The sequence below is a fragment of the Nannospalax galili genome, unplaced genomic scaffold, assembly GCF_000622305.1.
Source record: "Nannospalax galili isolate Female #2095 unplaced genomic scaffold, S.galili_v1.0 scaffold923, whole genome shotgun sequence".
Classification (NCBI taxonomy): Eukaryota; Metazoa; Chordata; class Mammalia; order Rodentia; family Spalacidae; genus Nannospalax; species Nannospalax galili.
Genome location: NW_008349753.1, coordinates 1704745 through 1710600, shown reverse-complemented (window position 1 = coordinate 1710600; position 5856 = coordinate 1704745).

Here is a 5856-nt window from a genome sequence, read left to right as displayed (position 1 = left end):
AAGAACCATATGGTCATCTCAATAGATGCAGAGAAGGCCTTTGAAAAAATCAGTATGCACTTATGTTCAAAGCCCTAGAGGGAACTGGACTGGAGGGAACCTACCTCAACATAATTAAAGCCATATGTAACAAACCACAGCCAACATCATTCTAAATGGAGAAAAACTGGAAGCATTCCCATTGAAATCAGGAACCAGACAAGGCTGCCCACTATCTCCACTTCTCTTTAACATAGTACTTGAAACTCTTGCAAGCACAATAAGAAAAGAGAAGGAAATTAAAGGAGTAATAATTGGAAAAGAAGAGATCAAATTATCCCTTTTTGGAGATGATATGATATTATATCTAAGGGACACCAAAAATTCCACCCCAAAACTCCTAGAAATTATTAACATTTTCATTAAAGTGGCAGACTACAAAATTCACCTGTAAAAGTCTGTAGCCTTTCTATATATCAATAACAAGCAAATCAGAGAAAGAGCACATGGAAAAAGATGAAATCATGAAATTTGCAGGTAAATGGATGGAACTAGAAACTGTTATACTAAGTGAAGTAACACAGACTCAGAAAAAAAATGACATATGTTCTTCCTCATATGTGGATCCTAGAACCAGACACTGATAAATAAATATGCAACCAAACATAACTACATGAACCAGGATAATGGAAAGGAAATGGGGAGGTAAAGGAAGAGAAATAACCTGAAAGAGAAGAACAGTAGGAAACAGGCCTTAATAGGGGAGGTATGGATAAAAATTGGGTTAGGTTAAGGGAGGGAACGAGGGAGGGTTATATAAGGAAACTTCAGGATAAAAGGAAAGAAGCTCAAGAGAGGTGGGACCATAGGAGATGGGTATTATCAAGGGAGAAATGGGGACACTTTAAATGTGTCTCCCTGAACTTGAAGGTAAGACCCTATTGCTGAAGACAGAACATGCTTTAGACACAGGATTTGGGGCAACAGAGCTGCAGCTGACCTGAAGCCACTTCCCCTGAAGGCTAGCTCTCAGAGCCTTGGAGAGCTCTATGAAGGTGCCAAGGGAAAACACCATTCTATGGTCCAACACTAGCTTCAAGACCAAATAACCACATTAATGGCCAGCATAGCATATGACATTGGTGCAGTAGTGACACTTTTATCTTGGGGGAAATCAACAGCTACCTAATTGGACTTAAAGCCCACTCAATGGGAGGAAACTCAGTAGTACTGTAAACCTAGCCAAATACATAGATCATAGATCTTAGAGAAAACTCCGAGACTGTTACATCCCTAGACTAATATAATTTCTTACTATATGCAAATTATGTAACCTTATATTTATGGGGCGGGTCGCTAGACCCCCGGCGTGGTGTGTGCAGGCACCCTGGGGTCTCCGCCACACCTGGCTAGTCCCGGTGTGAGTCTGGCCGCAAGCGATGTGGGGAGCGCGCCTGGGCTCCTGGGCGCACTCACTCTGGATGTGGCCCAGGGTCAAGTGTGCATGCACTCTCCCGCCATGGTTCTGGTCTGGACTTAAACCAGTGTCCAGTCTACAAAGAGGAAGGTCAACACAGAGGAATCATTTCCTCCATGCTTCCAAGCGAAGCCAGGCATGGTTAAGGAGGACCTTTGACTTTTCTTCACATAGGTGGAAGTGGTAAAAGAAAGGAGCCAGGGGCTCCTCCCAAGCCCATGTGAACCCTGAGAAACAGATCCTCAAATGGCCTTAAGAGTAAAAATAAATTGGTTTATCTGAGCCAACTTTATGATCTTAAACACCCAAAAGGAAAGTATAACTAAAGATTAAAGGGGCCAATATAATTTAATAAGAGTCCATATTTATAGCTAAAGGCTACATAACAAGCAGCAATGCCAGACAGGAGATACCTTCTTTTTAGTTGTTGGCCAGGGTGGCCAAAGGGATTCCCAGATAGTAACCCAGCATAGAACTGGGCAATTGAACAGCAGACCTCAGTCTTTCCAAAGGAATATTGACAGCTGATTACTGTTAGATGAGGAACAGCTGACCCTCCTAAAACAAAGACCTCTAGATATGCTGACTAGATTCACCAGAAGGGCAAATAATGGGGAATGGCTGGGGGTGCCGACAACACAGAAGACAGCAGCAGGGATATCAGAGTATAAGGGCTCTAGTAGGGGGAGGGAGGCTATGGGAGGGTGCTATCCGGGAAGCGGGTGTATAAAAAACAAAATTCTTCAAAGCATAAAAATTTGCTCCTTAACAATTAGTAGATGTGAAAAACATTACCATTGAAATCTACCTGATGACTTTATATCCATGCTCAGATGCCAAGGAGCTCAGAAAGTAACTGACTGTGACTAGTGATAATCATATATACAGAGATTAGAAATGTATGTTAATCTCAATGTCAATTGCCTTAAAATGAATTTTTCTGTATGAAACTGTGTATTTAAATAATGAAATGGAGATCCTTTTCAAAGTTTAAAACCTCATTTAATTTTATGTCTTATAGGTTTTATACTGAGTACAATATTGTATAACCGTAATAATTCAACTGTAAACCTAAAAATGTACAGCCAATTTTGTATTTTGAAAGAGAAGCATCTTAGCTCTGGAAATTGTTATTGAATATGTCAATGCTGTTGTAATGAAATGCCTCTTCTAATTATATGGTTATTAAATAATTAAAAAACATATTAAGGCATTACTTACTAGAATAGTACCTGTTCCAAGTACTATATTTATTTATTTTTATTGATTATTTTTATTTTATGTGTATGAGTATATTCCCTATATGTATGTAAGTGCACCCATGTCACACAATGCCTGTGGAGGTCAGAAGATGGCACTGGATTCCCTGGAACTGGAGTTATGGATGGTTGTTAGCCACCACGTGGATGCTGGGAATTGAACCTGGGTCCTCTGCAAGAGCATCCAGTGCTCTTAACCACTGAGCCATCTCTCCAGCCCTTATTTTTATTTTTTGTGTGTATGAATGTTTTGTCTGCATGTGTGTATGTGCACTACATGCATACAATGCCTTCAAAGGCCAGAAGAGGGCATTGGATCCTCTGGAACGGGAGTACCAGATGTTTGCTGCCATATAGGTGCTGGGAATAGAACCTGGGTCTTCTGCAAGAGAAACCAGTGCTCTTAACTGCTGGGCCACCTCTCCAACCTCTGTTCCAAGCATTTTACACACATCAACTCAGCAGCCTTGGGTAGTGTTATTATCCTGACTGTGTAACTGGAGAAACAGCCACAGAGAGGTTCAGCTATTTGCTGAACAATATGGCTAGTGAGATTTGGAACCAGAGTCTGGCTTGACTTTTTTTCTAATCACTACATTTGATAGAAACAAAAAAGAATGAGTTTGAAAACTACCCACTGATCATATCATAAATAGTTACTACAAAATTAGGTACCTGAGCAGTTGTGATGGGTTCCATGTCTGAATTAGTGAGAACAAGGGCTTAGGATAAGCTCAGTGGCTAAAGTGTTTGCCAAGAGTAAGGATTTGAGTTCACTTTTCAGAATCCATATAATAAAGCTGGGTGTGTGAGGCGTACTTACAATCTCAGGCAGGGTTGGGAGGTAGAGACAGGCAGATACCATGGGCTCAATTGCCAGCCAGCTAAGTCTGCTTACCAAGCTCCAGGCCAGTGAGAGATCCTGTCTCAAAAACAAACAAAATGGTTGATATCTCTTGAGGACAACATCCGAGGTTAGCATCTGGCCTCCACATACACATGCACACATACATGTGGACGGTCTCCCCCACATTAACATGCATATACATCATTGTATAGACAAAGATCAATCTAGAAATAAAATTGAAACAAACCTCTTTTAATGAGCTACTCCATGGAGATTGGTTCTAAGTTCTTTGATTGACACTCTATATAAAATCACATAACATTTGCACATAACTTACCTCATCTTATATACATTAGATAACCTCCAGGTTACTTGTAATAATTAATATGATAATAAAAACTATAACAGTTGTTATACTGTACTGTTTAGGGAATAACTATGGAAGGGAGAAAGGTCTGTTCCTACTCAGTACAGGTGTAATTTTTAAAAAACCCGATAATATTGATACACAAAGCTATCATTTCCATCCGTAGGCAAATAAATCCGTGGATGCGGGAATGGGATGCAGGAAGTTCACTTTGTATCTGAGGATCAGCAAGGTGGAGAAAATGCTAAGGCAGGTGGGTGAAAGTCATTTCTTGTTTAATATTTTATTTATTTTATGTGTATGAGTGTTTTACCTGCATGTATGTAAGCACCACATGTGTGCAGAGCCCTCAAAGGCCAGAAGAGGGTGTTGGATCTCTTGGAACTGGAGTTACAGATGTTAGCTGCCATGTGGGTGCTGGGAACTGAACCCAGGTCCTCTGCAAGAGCAGTCAGTGCTCATAACCACTGAGCTATCTCACCAGATTCTGAGAGTCCTTTCTTTCTTGAGTTCATGAGCTAGAGACAGAGACACGTTGCAGTCTTGCCTTACCTCTGCACAATTCAGGCTCCCTGGGCAGAAATTAGCAGCAAGTCACTGAGTAGAGAAGGCATTCTTTAAATTATTTTCTCTCAGGGAGGGAAACTGGGTAGCTTAACTCTTACATCCTGGCCCTTTTTCTCCCTATTGAAAGAAGAGACTTGGGGCTCTGCACTGGAGAAGTAAAAGATGCTGAAGACAGTTTAAAAAGTCCAAATGTGCCGGGTGTGGTGATGTACGCCTTTAATCCCAGCACTCGGGAGGCAGAGGCAGGTGGACCTCTGTGAGTTCAAGGCCAGCCTGGTCTACACAGTGAGTTCCAGAACAGCTGGGGCTACAGGGAGACCCTGTCTCAAAAAGACCAAAAAAAAAAAAAAGTGCAAATGTTTGCTATGTGATTATGAATGTGTGTGTGTGTGTGTGTGTGTGTGTGTGTGTGTGTGTGTGTGTGGTCATCTTGTTCAGGTTAAACTTTTGACCTCAAGGGATCCTCCCACCTCAGTCTCCCAACTAGTTGGGGAGAGAGCTGTACAGGTGCTGCCATGCTCTGCTGTGGCTCACAATGTAATTTTCAGGGACATCAAGGAGCTGTGCTGAGATCTCACTCTAAAGTATGGCAGGTCACAGCCATCATGCAATGTCCCTCCACCATCCCTGCAGACGCAGCCTCCTTTGGCTCCAGCTCACTCAGTCACTAGATCTACTTTGAAAATGAATCGGGTAGGGCAGCACACCATCCTCTTTTCCAATGTAACGATCCCATGTCATCTCTCTGATGGTTCTGTCTATCCACAGATGGTTGGAGTCAGGGATCAGAGGGTGCAGAAGGAGGGTGGGTGGGTTATACATAGAGGAAAGCAAGAGGGAGCTACCTCAGGCATCACAGGTACTAAAATGGTACCCTCCATTTGTCTGGTGAGTAGAATTCTTAACCTTGGATCTCTGAATAGGTTTTAAGAAATATTTTTATAAGCCGGACATGGTGGTACATGCTTGTGACCCTAAGTGCTGCCACTTAGGAGGCAGACAGGGGGATTACCACAAGTTCAAGAACAACCAGGACTCCAAAGTAAAATCTTGTCTCAAAAAGCAAAAGAAAGGAAGATTTTTAAACACTTTGGTTGGTATATGATGATTGGACCTATTTCTGAGGTGCAATGTGGTATTTAGAACATGCAAGCACAGCGTCACTTCAGGGTAACTGGCATATGTATTATCTCAGACAAACACCATTTCTTTTTGTTGGGAACTTTCAAAATCCTTTCTACTATTTTGAAATATTCAAGTAATTATCACCCATAGTTACACTATTGTGCTACAGTCTTCCTATTCACAATATTCCTCCACCTGTAACCACCCTCTTCTATCTACCATCCATCTATCATCC